Source organism: Leucopleurus acutus, assembly GCF_964270905.1.
Source record: "Leucopleurus acutus genome assembly, chromosome: 19".
NCBI lineage: Eukaryota > Metazoa > Chordata > Mammalia > Artiodactyla > Delphinidae > Leucopleurus > Leucopleurus acutus.
In genome coordinates, this window is record NC_139161.1 from 53,934,874 (window position 1) to 53,949,733 (window position 14,860).

Sequence of the window (14,860 nt, forward strand, 5' to 3'; positions counted from 1 at the left end):
CTGATGGCCAGGCTGCACTCCATACCCTTTAAGCCAGTATCTGGGAACCGGGCATCAGCATTTTGTAAAGATCTCCAGGGGATGCCAATGGGCGGCTAAGTTTGGGAACCACTGGCACAGTGAATGATGGGCTTTGCTGACCTTTATTTGCAGATGCAGGAGTCACCTGCATCCCAGCACTGACCATATCGTCAGGGAGTGAAGACAGCGCAGGGAGGACAGAGACCTGGCTACGTGGGGCTCCGGTTAGGGCCTGGGTCAAGCTTACCTGTTCACCTAGTGCCGCACTCGCTGGCTTTGTCACCTGGCTCTATGCCTCTTGAGATGGGATACCCGCTAAGCCTTGCTGCCTCCGCCCCTTCTATTTCCCCGGGCAGCTCGCCTTCTGATGCCCACAGTGACAGACACGTTTGGGAGCTGCTTCCCCTGCCTGGGAGTGCAGCCCAGGACCCGCCAGGGAGCGTGTTGCCATGGCGATCATGGCATACTGCTCCCTAGCCCCTTCTGCCACTGTAAAAGCCCTGTGAAAAATTAGAATTCACAGGGCTTTTCAGGCTGCCTGGACTTCTCCACAGGAAGGGGATGTGGGAGATTTTTGCCCTCTGTGCTTTGGGAAGATGGGGCAATGAGGGAGGGGACAGCAGCCTCAAAACAAAACCCCAGGTTTCCTGGTCTCTTGGGATATATGAACACATCTACTTTCTTAGAGCAAGGGTTGTCAACCGTAACTGCTGCCAGGATGTTTGTCAAGAGGAAAACGAGTGGGGATGTAGGAAGCAGAAAGAGCCATTTCTTCAGGTGGAGGAGGAGGGCAGAGATGGATGGAGGACGAGGAGGGGGGGCATGGGGGCTGCATCGAAGGGGGATCTGTAGAGAGAAAACCACAGCTGAAGAAAGTGGATGAGACTGAAGGGCTGCATGGAGCAGTGGTGGGTAACCTGGTGAAGAAACCAGGGAATTTAGCCAGGAAGAAGAGATGGATTGGAGAAGAGAAGACTGATAAAGAAGTGTGCACTAGTTACCTATTGTTCTGGACCAATTCCTGCAAAACGTAGCATCTTAAAACAATGATAGGGGCTTCCCTGGTGGCGCAGTGGTTGAGAGTCCGCCTGCCGATGCAGGCTACACGGGTTCGTGCCCTGGTCCGGGAGGATCCCACATGCCGCGGAGCGGCTGGGCCCGAGAGCCATGGCCGCTGAGCCTGCGCGTCCGGAGCCTGTGCTCCGCAACGGGAGAGGCCACAACAGTGAGAGGCCCGTGTACCACAAAAAAAATCCAGAAAAACCCAAAAAACAATGATAAATATCTATTACCTCACAGGTTCTGTGGGTCAGGAATTCGGAAGCAGCTGAGCTGGGTGCTTCTAGCTTGGGGTCGCTCATGAGGTTGCAGTCAAGATACTAGCAGGGGAAATTCCCTGGCGGTCCAGTGGTTAAGACTTGGGCTTTCACTGCCGTGGACCTAAGTTCAATCCCTGGTCGGGGAGCTAAGATCCCACAAGCTGTGTGGTGTGGCAAAAAAAAAAAAAAAAAAAAGCTACTAGCAGGGGCTGCATCATCTGAAGGCCTGACTGAGGCTGGAGGACTAACTTCCAAGATGACTCACTCATGTGGTTGATGAGCGGGTGGTGGCCGTTGGCAGGAGGCCTCCGTTCTCAACACATGGAGCCTCTCCATAGTGCTGCTTGAGTGTCTTCATGACGTGGCAGCTGGCTTCCCCCAGAGAGAGTGATCCAAGAGCCAGTAAGAGAGAGCCGCAGTAATATTTGTGATCTAGCTCCAGAAGTTATTCATCTTATTTCTACACTATCTTATTGGTTACACAGCCCTATGTGGGGCTGGGAGGGATTATACAAGGGTGTGAATACCAGGAGGGGAGCCTCACTGGAGGCCCTCTTGGAGGCTGGCTACAACAAGGAGAAAATCCTTTCTGAGTCATGGGACTATCGAGTATATTGTGCAACTTAATCCCTGCACAAGGACACCAGGCACATGGGACAAGTGGGGATTGCAATCCAGGCTGAACCCTGATAGGCTGGCCATGCCCCAGCCTGAGCAGGCAGGTATGCCTTTTTGCAGTGTGCCTCTCTAGAAGAGGTACATGCACTATTCCTACAAAGGTATAGCTTGTGCCTCAGTCTCAATTTATTAATTGTAAATAACAGAAAATCCAACAACAACAACAACAACAAAAAGAAGAATGTATGGTATTGATTTCTATAAATGAAGGATGCAGGGATATGAAGCTTCAGGCACGGCTGGATCCAGGGTCTCAGACAGCGTCCTGACCTCTCTGTATCTTAACTCTGCTTTCTTTTGATTTGATGTAACTCTGTCAACTTTATTCTTTATTCTCATCATGGCAGCCAGCATCTCCAGTCTTACTGACTCTCAGGTTCAGCCTAGGTATGGAGATTCTCCAAGTATTTGAAATAGAACTTCTGACCCTGACTCTCTTTGACCCCTCCCTTGAACATTCGCTGGGGGCAAGGAGATGGGACTCGCTGGTTGGCTTAATCTGTAATATATGGCCACCCCTAGAAACTAAGGGGGCAGGCTCAGCTCCATCCAGCAATTTCAAAGGAGTCTTCCCAAGAGGAGGTGCTGGATGCTGGTGCCAGAAAAAGGAGGGATAATGCCGGGAAGGTAAAAATCACAGTGGTCTTCCATAGCTCCAAGGCAGCATTTGACTGAATCAGGAAGGAGAGTGTTCCTCCTGGAGTCTTGGGGTGATGCTAATGATCAGAAGATGGGCCAGATTAGTGCTGAGACATGGCCATAAAGGAGGAAACATGTGACTGCTCCCTTAGGTGGGGTCAGAGGCCTTGATTTCCCTTAGGCTTGGCTGGTGGAACCCTGGATGATAGGCTTGTGATCTAAACTACAGACCTTTTAGAATTAAAAAGGAGAATTTTATTTTCAGATTACTTTTCCCAACAGTAGCATATAAACTAAAAGAGAGAATCTATCCACTTATCAGCTTTTCCATCAAACACATTTGAATTGCTTCCTCCTCACCATGACAACTTGTGATGAAACAATGCTTTAAAAAAACTGGGGAAATATAGGTGCAAATCCAGGACTGGCCCGGTTTAGAATTTAACTGTCAGTACCCACTGCTTCTCCGTCCATATCTACTCCCAGGCGTGAGCTAGATTAGCCCGACTCTCTTTCTGGAGTTGGAGACCTCCCCAGATACGCCCATGTGGGCAGTTCCAACTTTGGTGATGAAATTGTCCTGCTCTGTCTGTTCCCCTGCTTGAGTCATGGGAAACTTCCATAATCGACATATTCTTCTCCAGTTGGGGACCTTATCAATTCTACCACCTTACCATCCCTCAGCGTTAAAAATCCTTGCCCCTTCCCTTGCGCAGCAATTCCTGGTTCACTACGTATCCCTCTGTCCCGAGGCAGAGAAGAGAGAGAAACACATGGAGACCGGCAATTCCGGTTCGAGCTGGAGAAACAAGATTCCTGGTAGCTAGATGCTGCCATCAGATCCAGCCTCCTGCTGGCACACTCTATGGCTCTCTCCTTTAAGGGTCCTTATCTATATGTTAGTAACTCTACCAAGGATGATTTACGATTCTGCTAAATTCTGCATTTTAAAACCTGACTCTGCGAAAATTTGCTGGAGAAATGGCTTCTATTTTTAAAGGGGCTGATTCTTTCTTTTTTCTGATTATTTTCAAGTGAAATTTGAATTTAACGGAGCAGTTTTGAAAGCCCAGCTGCACTGTGAATCCTCCCTAAGCTGTGCAGAACTGGGTCAGTGTTTCATAAGTGAGAGGCACTTCTACTGGTGGTCTGGTGATTTAACAGATAATTGTAGGGGGCATGGGATGAGCATTTAAAATGATGTTAAACTGAAAATTTTATGAGTATCAAACTTAGGATTTCATGAAATTTTTTTCTAGCACGACGTGAAAGTAGAAAGCTATATTATTAGCTCAGAATTTATTTGAAGACAAATGTTAGTAAACAGTTACACTATTGGTGTGCAGACTTGGCAAAAGTCATGAAGGTGACTCTATTAATTTCCCATGGCTGCTGTAACAAACTACTACAAGCTCGGTGGCTTACAAGAACATACATTTTTTTCTCTCACAGTAGTGGAGGCCAGAAGTTTGAAATCAGTCTCCCTCGCCTGGTCCAGTTTCACGGCCTCCAAAGGCTGCAGGGGAGAATCTGTTCCTTGCCTCTCCCACCGTCTCTGGTGGCTGTGGATATCCCCTGGCTTTTGGCCACATCACTCCAGTCTCTGCCCCTCTGGTCACATTGCCTCTTCCTCTTCTGTGTGTAGCAAATGCTCCCTCTGCCCCTCCTTTTATAAGGATGCATGTGTTGGCGTTTAGGGCCCACCTGGATAATCCAGGATAATCTCCCCATCTCAAGATCCTGAATTTAGGATAAACAGGAAGGTCCTGCCGTATAGCACAGGGAACTAGATTCAATATCCTATAATAAAACACAATGGAAAAGAATCTATGTATATGTATAACTGAATCACTTTACTGTACACCAGAAACAAACACAACATTGTAAATCAACTCTACTTCAATTTAAAAAATATCTTGAATTTCATCATATCTACAAAGCCTTTTGGGAATTCCCTGGCCGTCCAGTGGTTAGGACTCAGTGCTTTCACTGCAGAGACTTGACCCCTGGTCAGGGAATGAAGATCTCACAAGCCACGAGGCTCAGCCAAACAAAAAACAAAAAAACCAAAAAGTCGTCTCTTTTTTTTCCCCCCCAAACAAGGCAACGTATTCACAAGCACCAGGGATCGGGGTGTGGATATCTTTGGGGGAAAGGGGGCTATTATTAAGCCTATCACAGTGGCACAGGAATTTGGAACAGAGGAAGTTAAGAAATGAGGCTTCCTGCCTGCAGAATTCATACACCCACCTGCGGGTCTGCACCTGCTGCAATGGATGTTGCCCTCTGTTCCCATCTCCCTCTCACTAAGGACACTGGAGGAGAGGGATGTACAGGGGGAAGGACAGTCTCCAGGCTCCTGTTGCCTTTGGAGAAGAGACACTTGTGGGGGCAACCCTGGACCCATTCATTCCCCACAGCCTGTGATTCTTGGACAGATTCCCTGGTGCACACCTCGGCAACAGCTACCCTGAAAAATAGGACTTTAAAATTTCCCAGGTTCCAATGAGTGTGGTTTCGCTCCATACAGATCCCTACCTTGGGGCCCCCTCTCAGACTTGCACTGTATTTATTTAAATTGCTTTTGAAATGTTAATCACCGAATGTTAATAACACAGTAATTATTCTTGATTTTCCTTATGCGGTCCATTTATTAACGGGAACTGATACTATTCATGATTTCACAAGGAAGCATGAGCTCTAGAAGCAGGCTAACGGGCTTGGCTTGTGAAATTAACGAAGACATCTTCTTATTGCGTAATCAGTAAATTCGACACGGGATGATGGCGTTTAAGGGAAAGGTGTGGGAACAGCTTCTCGCGGGATCTGATTAGTGCGTTCACAGCGGGAGCTTGCTCTTGGGAGGCTTTCTGGAAGGAGGGTTTATCAACTGAACTCCCGTAATTCAGCAAGTTGAGTGAAAGTGTGCAAGCGAGGCAAGTGGGAGGGACAGTCTCTGTCTCCATCAGCTTTGATCCCATCCGGCCTGCTCCCCACTCCCATGCCCCCGCCGCCCTCCGGGCATCTGCATCTGCGCGGGCCTGTAACTGCTCTGACTCCAGTGACACCAGCAAGTGACGTCTCCTTTGGCCAAGCAGACAAGAGCTGACCAGAGGAGCCAGGGAGCTCCGGGGCAGAGGCCTGACGGTCTGCAGCTGGCGAGAAGGAAGCCAGACCAGTGTTAGGCATTAGCTCTTCCTCAGAGCAAAGACTGAGAACCTTGCCAGGGAAGAAGCTTGTTCTAAACCCCCCAAAGGTGAGAGGCCTGAAGATGACCTTTCTTTTTTTTTTTTTTTTTTTTCTGGCAGCGCCCCACGGCTTATGGGATCTCAGTTCCCCTACCAGGGATTGAACCCTGGCCATGGCAGTGAAAGCCCGGAATCCTAACCACTAGGCCACCAGGGAACTCCCCTGATGACCTTTCTTTGACCTTGACCTTCTTGGGGCTTACCAGGTGAGTGAGAGATGCTGGCGCCGGACACCCCGCATTTTCCTGCTCAGCTCCTGGGGCTCCCAGCGATCCTGATTCAAATCCCAGGGTGGGTGTTTTCCCTACACAGGGTCCTTTTAAATGAAAGACGTGCTGTTCAGGAAGATAGGAGGGCCCTGAGGGCTTTGGTCAAACACAGAGCAGACCTCCTCAGGCAAAGAGGATGAAGTGGTACAGAGGCTGGGGTCCTAGCTTACAGGGAGACAAAGTTCTGATCCCAGCTGTTTAGAGACACGTGGGGAGGGACATCTTGCTGGATTTATTCACAGGACCTTTCACTAGTGACCAATAGTTAGAAGCAATAAAGATAGGCCTCAAATAATAAAAGTTTAAAAAAGAAGCTTGAACATTCTATACATATTTACATATAATAAATGGGGATTGATCTCATTATAAATTATGCAGGAAGCATATAGAATTTTTTTTTTACCTGAAGTAGAGTTGATTTACCCTGTTGTGTTAATTTCTGCTGCACAGCAAAGTGATTCAGCTATACATATATATACTACCTTTTTTTTTTTTTTTTGGCCTAGCTGCATGTGGGATCTTTGTTCCCTGACCAGGGATCGAACCCATGCCCCCTGCGTTGGAAGTGTGTTGTCTTAACCACTGGACCACCAGGGAAGTCCCTATACATTCTTTTTCATATTCTTTTCCATTATGGTTTATCACAGGACATTGAATATAGTTCCTTGTGCTATACAGTAGGACTTTGTTGTTTATTCATTCTATATATAGTAGTTTGCCTCAGCTAATCCCCAACTCCCAATCCATCCCTCCCCCATGCACTCCCCCTTGGCAACCACAATCTGTTCCCTATGTCTGTGAGTCTGTTTCAGCTGCATAGATAGGTTTATTTGTGTAATATTTTAGATTCCACATATAAGTGATATCATATGGTATTTGTCTTTCTCTTTCTGACTTACTTCACTTAGTACGATAATTTCTAAGTCTATCCATGCTGCTGCAAATGGCATGATTCCATTCTTTTTTATGGCTGAGTAGTATTCCATTGTATGTATGTACCACATCTTCTTTATCCATGCATCTGTCGATGGGCATTTAGGTTGCTTCCATGTCGTGGCCGTTGTGAATAGTGCTGCTATGAACATGGGGGTGCATGTATCTTTTTGAATTATAGTTTTGTCCAGATATATGCCCAGGAGTGGGATTGCTGGATCATATGGTAACTCTATTTTTAGTTTTTAAAGGAACCTCCATATGTTTTCCATAGTGGCTGCCCCAACTTACATTCCCACCAACAGTGTAGGAGGGTTCCCTTTTCTCCACACCCTCTCCAGCATTTGTTATTTGTAGACTTTTTAATGATGGCATTCTGAATGGTGTGAGGTGGTACCTCATTGTAGTTTTGATTTACATTTCTCTAATAATTAGTGATGTTGAGCATCTTTCCATGTGCCCATTGGCCATCTGTATGACTTCTCTGGAGAAATGTCTATTTAGGTCTTCTGCCCATTTTTCAATTGGGTTTTGTTTTTTGTTGTTGTTATTGAATTGTAGGAGCTGTTTGTATATTCTGGAAATTAAGCCTTTGTTGGTCACATCATTTGCAAATACTTTCTCCCAGTCTGTAGGTTGTCTTTTCATTTTGTTTATTGTTTCCTTTGCTGTACAAAAGCTTGCAAGTTTAATTAGGTACCATTTGTTTATTTTTGCTTTTATTTCTATTGCTTTGGGAGACTGACTTAAGAAAACATTGGTATGATTTATGTCAGAGAATGTTTTGCCTATGTTCTCATCTAGGAGTTTTATGGTGTCATGTCTTATATTGAAATCTTTAAGCCATTTTGAGTTTTTTTTTTATATGGTGTGAGGGTGTGTTCTAACTTCATTGATTTACATGTGGCTGTCCAACTTTCCCAACACCACTGGAAGCATATAGAATTTGCCTTATTATTTTTTTGGATAAATGTTCTCCAAACTATCATGTTTATAACAAACAGCATTTAAATAAAATAAATTTATTTTCTGACTTAGAATATTAAAAAAAAAATCCCAAGTCCAGTGGGGTGATGAGGTCAGAGACTTTAAAATTCCCTCCAGTCCTAGGAGTCTGAGTCCTTTATGAGTCTCTCATGCCTTCCTCCTGGGTAGAGCTGTGGGGTGGACAGAACCTGGGCTCTGGCATCCGGCAGCCCCAAGTTTGAATCAAATCCCACTGCTCACAGCTGTGCGGTCTTGGGTTTGTCACTTCACTGGTCACTTGTCCTTGTCCACAAAAGTGGAGATACTGTGTCCCTTGTGAGATTGTTGGTAATTACGAGACAGAAGGACATTGGGCCAGGTTCCTGAGTCCTGAGCCAGGTTCCTGAGTCATGACAAGCGGCCTGCCCCCTGATGTCGGTTCATGAAGCGGCCATTGAGTCCCCCCAATGTGTTCACTGAAGCTTGTGGCCAATCCCAGCTTGGACCTTCCTGTCCCTTCCCTACCCGGCCTCACCCTGCCCCTGACTGGTTTTGCAGGTGGACACTGTCCAGGTGCATCTGGGCACCGAGGGTTGGAGAGGCAGGAATCCAACTAGAAGAGCCAGAAAAATTCCAGTACAGGGAGGGCCCGAGAGAAGTCCCAACAGAGGACGGAACAGACCTGGCCACATGGACCCCAGAGCCATGGAACACTTTGCTTGTTACACCAGTTGCGCCTCCCTTTGGGGACCTCCAGCCAGTGTTTTCTGGTTAGGGTTCCATCAACAGTTTCCTCTGTGGCGGTGGAGACTGGCCAGGTGTGACCTGAGGGGAGGTAGTGGGGAGCCCCCCCTAGTGGCCGTCGCCGAGCATGTCAACCAGGGGCCTCTTGAGGCTGTTTGTCATCCCCACCAACCCCTTCTCCATCCCACCTTCTCAGTGCCTTGTCCTTTCTGAACATGTTTTCCCAACCTGCCCACTGCCTCGCTACACAAGGCCAGAGACCATAAATTAGAGATCCATGGCTCTAATTTGCTTGGCCAGCACAGTGTTGTTGAAACATTTTATTACATGCCAATACCTAAACATCAGATTTGACATAAAAATCCAGATACGTAATTTCTCTTGAAAAATCAGAAGCTGTGGCAGCACTGAGCTTGGGCGTCTGCCTGGCAACAGTGGCGAAGGCAGTTTACAAAACAAGCAAAAATCCCTGCCCTCTCGGAGTTTACGGTCTGGTGGGGGAGGGGAGAGAGAAGGAGCCCTTAACAAAGCCAATTATGCTGCATATATAGAGACAGGGGAGGTCAGACCAAGCAGGGCTTATAGGCCACTTAAAGCAGCGGTCCCCAACCTTTTTGCCACCAGGAACCAGTTTCGTGGAAGACAATTTTTCCACAGAAGGTGAGGGGAATGGTTTCGGGATGATTCAACCGCATTACATTTATTGTGCAGTTTATTACTATGATCATTACATTGTAATATATAACGAAATAATTGTACAACTCCCCATAATGCTGACAGGAGGGGGAGCTCAGGCGGTCGTGCGAGTGACGGGGAGCGGCTGTAAGTGCAGATGAAGCTTCGCTCGCTCGCCCCCTGCTGGGCACCCTGCTTCCTAACAGGCCACGGACCGGTGCCGGCTTGGGGACCCCTGACTTAAAGGCCAAAGGCTTTCACACCGGTAGACTGGGAGTCACAAAAGCGTTCCGGGGAGGCTGATGTTACTTTCGACTAGGTCGTTCTGGCTGCTGTGTGGGCTGTAGGGCACAGGAACAGGGGCAGAAGGTCCCGTTAGGGGGCTGCTGTTATCATTCAGGTGGAGGTGACTAGGATGGTGTTAGTCAAGGAGATTGGAAGTGGTTGGTATGGAAGAGAATTAAAACCTCCCAAGTACATACAAAAGCATCTCCCCGCCCCCGTATCTCCTGACCTCTGTTCCCACCCAGGCAGAGGGTCCCTGGTTGCAGCCCCATCAGCTGTGGCCTGAGCCACTACCCACTGCACTGACGGGTTACCCTCCCCCCAAGACTTCACAGGTAGCCCATGTTGGTACAGTCCCAGGGGGTCACTCACCAGGACCCAGAAGAATACCAGTCTGTACCCCCAACATTTAGAAGACACCGGCAAATGCCAGCCCCCAGTGTGACCAACGGGACAGTGAATTTTGTTAAAGTGACTTCTCTCATTGAGTCCTGATAATGAGGGATCTTCTGGAGAGAGCAGAAAGGTCGTAACAAGCAATACAGCTGCCACCCGTGTGGAAAACTCTGAAACTTCTGAAGTTTTCAGCTATAAGCAGCACAGCTGTCCTGAGGCCGCCATGCTGTGAGGAAGGCCAACGTCCCATAGATGGAGAGGCCCTGAGACTAGTTGAAGAGAGAGGCCCAGCCAGCCCCCAGCTGCTCTGGCCACTGTCTGATTGCAATTGCATGAGACCAAGGCCAGAACCACGCAGCTGAGAACTTCCTGAATTCCTGACTCATAGAAATGACTATCTTTATTTTAAGCCGCTGAATATTGGAGTGTTCTGTTATACAGCAGGAGATCACTAGAATAACTCTTGACTTCAAGTAACTTAAAATCGAGTTGGAAAAAAGCCAAGAGGTAAGTGAACTTAGCCAAGTTTATTAGATAGTGCCAGCAGTCTGGATGACCAAGGCCCAAACTATAAAGCCCTATCTATGTAAATATAGTAAATATAGCCACCCTCGCACCCCACCTTTTTCTCTCCCTCCACCTATCTTACTCCTAGATTTGCTCCTATCTTGACTGACCTTCCAAATCCTTGATTCTCATCATAGGTTTGTAGTTCTCTGCAGGGCTGACACTTTCTCAAACTCGCAACCTGCTAAAGCCCTAAGTTAACAAGCTACCTGGTCTCCCCAACTTCACTTTGGATATACTGCCAAGAGTGGAATCAGGGATGTTTAGACCACAAGTCCCTGGTTCTGGTTCCTAGTTCTTGGCAACAGTCATCACATAAATTTTCCAACAAGAGACACATCCGCATAATTAGACCAACGATATCGCAGACTCAGACACATGCAAAGAGGGCAGGGCCGAGAGAAGGGTACTATTCATCAAAACCTCATCATAAATTCAAGTTGAAGGACTGAAAAGAAACAAAACATGGACACTCCCCAAACCCGGCAGCTGGACCTCTCACTGAAATCCTGAAATCACTGCCGCTCAATTCAACATCTGGGAGAGAATAAAAAATAATAAAGATTTAAAAAGAACAGACGCTGGACAATTACCAATTGAAGTGCGGATTGGGAATATAAATTCACCAAGAGCCTAAAGACAGAAATATACATTGGCATGTGGGTCTTAGGACTGTGAATTTCATCCAGCTGTGGCCACCGTTCTTTTTTATTATGGCTAATATTTAGTTAGCAAATGCACTTTCTAAGCAATGAACATAATTGTGTTCAGGTTGACATGACCTGAATTAGGGTTACTGAATTTTTTTAAAAAATATTTATTTATTTATTTGGCTGCGCCGGGTCTTAGTTGTGGGATCTTTAGTTGCAGCATGCGAGCTCTTAGTTGCAGCATGTGGGATCTAGTTCCCTGACCAGGGATCGAAGGGGGGGGGTCCCCTGCACTGGGAGCGTGGAGTTTTAACCGCTGGACCACCAGGGAAGTCCCAGTGTTACTGAATTTTTACTTCTTCAGCACTGGCAGTGGAATACAATGTCCGAAAAGATTTGGGTGCCGAGCAATAGCCCCAAAGAACGTTGGGAAGAATGTTGTATTTACATTTGAGAGACCTGGGTTTAAGTCTTGACTCTTCCATTTACTAGTTGCATGAAATTGGCATTTTTTAACCTTCTGAACTTGTGAAGATGTCAATAGAGATAAGACTTGCCTCACAGTTTTTTTTTTTAATACTTTCTAAAATTTAATTAATTAATTTATTTATTTTTGGCTGCAATGGGTCTTCGTTGCTGTGCGCCAGCTTTCTCTAGTTGCAGCGAGCAGGGGCTACTCTTCGTTGTGGTGCATGGGCTCTAGGCGCGTGGGCTTCAGTAGTTGTGGCACACAGGCTCAGTAGTTGTGGCTCACGGGCTCTAGGGCGGAGGCTCAGTAGTTGTGGCGCACGGGCTTAGTTGCTCCGTGGCATGTGGGATCTTCCTGGACCAGGGCTCGAACCCACGTCCCCTGCATTGGCAGGCGGATTCTTAACCACTGCCCCACCAGGGAAGCCTGCCTCACAGAGTTTTTATGAGGATTAAGTTAGGTAATTTATCTTCAAAACTCCTGCAACATTGCTTTTACCTTCTTCACCTATGAAACATGAACAATACTTCTGTCACAGAATTGAGTTACATTGTAAGGATTCCTTAGCTTATGATACTACTTAAGCTACTTTTAAGACAGGTAAGAAACTTTTGGTTGTAAATAACAGAAAGTGAGACATAACAGCTTTAAAATGAAAGGTTTTGAATTGTTTTAGTCAAAGATAAGGCAGGAGGTAGGTGGTTCCACGGTAGGATCAATGATGTCAGGCATTGAGTACAAGTCTCTGCTCTCCATGTGACTCTCCCCTCATGGTGACAAGATGGCTGCTTCAGTGCCTAGCATCACATTTTCACACCAGAACATCCAAAGCATGAGAGGAGAGGAATCTATTCAGACATCTCTCTTATCAAGGAGGAAACATTTCTTAAACACCTCCCACAGATTCCCCTTTTCATCTCATTGGCTAGAACTGGCCCATGGCTGTCTCTTGCTGGGAGGGAATCTGGTGAAATGAATGTCTGCATTTCCAAAAGCTAACATGGGAAGCCACTTCTACCAGCAAGGACGAAAGGAGAGAAAAATAACTTTGGGGTAGGAAACACACATTCTGGGCCTTTCACTGTAACATACGTGAGCGTGCTTACTATGAGGGGACCCATTAAATGGAGGTAGCATTTATGGAGTACTTACTGTATACTAGGCATCATTCAAAGTGTTATACATGCACCACTTCATTCCATCCTCTCAACAGCCCTATGAGGAGGAACTGCTATTATTCTTGTTTTATAAATGTGGAGACTGAGGCACAGAGAAGTCAATAAACTTCCCCAAGGCTACGCAACACATGCATGTTGGGCCAAGATGTTGATCTGAGTCAGAGCAGATTGAGTCTTCACGGCAGGACCAAGGTGGATGCTCAGCTCACCTCTACCATCTTGCTTTTCCTGATCTCACCTCAAGGTCCAGTGGGTTTGAGTTGTCATGTGGTTGTTGGATTACCTATTTATCTATCTTAGAAGTGATCACGTTCATGAAGCATTACCATAAAGCAATGAGATCTTTGAAATTGTCCAGAATTTACATGTTTGAATTGTGGTGGTCATTGGGGGGTGGGGACCTCATGGTTAGATTCACCGGGTCAGTGAGGTCAGCGACCCCGACTCATCCTGGGATGGATTTGTACTCATCCCTTTACCTGGGGGCTGAGAGATCGTCTCCAGGGATGGGGACAGCAAGCTGGGGGACACCTGGGCTTTAGCTGTGCTCAGGAAGGTCCTGTGACCTGGGCTTGGAAGGAAGAGCCTAGCACAGACCACGGGGCCCTGGGGAGAGGGTGAGAGCCTGGCCTGAGGAGCAGGACCCAGCCACGGAGCCTGAGGTTCTGGGTACAGCACCTGAATCTTCCCTGAGGGAGAAGGTCTTCTGTAAACGTAAGGAAGCATCTCTAACCCTGTGTGATCCCAGGCCGGGGAGCAGGACAGTGAGGAGGAGAGCTCTTTCCCAAGCTGTTCTGGAGATAAAAGCCAGCCCGGCATTCCAGGGCAGAGCAGAGCACAGCAGGGCCGGCCAACGTCGGGGGCTGGAAAGCAGCAGGGCCGCTGGTGCTGACGCGGAGCCCCCTGAGCCTGGGGAGAGACAGCCCAGGGCACTACCAGCTGTGGACAGAGGTCTTTCTTTGACCTCCTATTTTGTGCCAGGCCTTGGCTGGCTCAGCGCATGCCCTCTACAGATTCATTGACCAGTGAAAAGGAAATTAAAACAGTGTGCTAAATTCCGGGACGGGGAAGTGCAGGGTGCCAGAAGTGCCCGTGGGAGGGGCAGGTCCCAAACAGGCTTCTAGAAGCTTCTTACTAGGGCTTTCCTAATCTCTGTCCTGCTTTCTCGTGCTTGTTCTTCCCTACAGCACCCCAGCCTGCAGAGGGCAGCCAGATTTGTCATCCCGAAGCAGTGTTTTCTCAACCTTTTTACCATTACCACCCCTCCCCCACCCCATGAAATTTTAATACTGCAGCTATATTGTATGTCTGCTTATGTATTGTACACATATCTGTGCTTTACACATACAAAAGGTAAGATTATTCCACCTCCCGAGAACCAAGTTTTGATCCCTCATTGGCAGAATCACCCCTAAAAGAAAAAGCCCATTTCCCACTGATTGGCCATAGGGTGGTCCTTGGCTACGCTCCAGTGTGTCTTGTGTAAAGCCCTTCAGTCTTTTCTGAGGGGTGTTTAGTAGAGCCCTTTAATCTGCTGCTGGAATGTTAAGGTGCGGATGAAGGGCACACCCAGGAAGACAGTAGCCAGTCGTTGGACTGGTAATCCGTTGCTCCATGACAATTCCTCTGAAATGAAGCCACTCAAGACACACATGACCTTTTGGTTTCTTTGGGTTGGGAATCCGGTGAGGCTTAGCTGGATCACCCGGCTCAGGGTGTCCCACGGGCTTCAGCCAAGATGTTAGCCAAGGCCAAAGTCATCTCAGGCTCAACTGGGGAAGGATCTGCACCCAGGCTCCCTAGTGAATGATCACTGGCAGGCT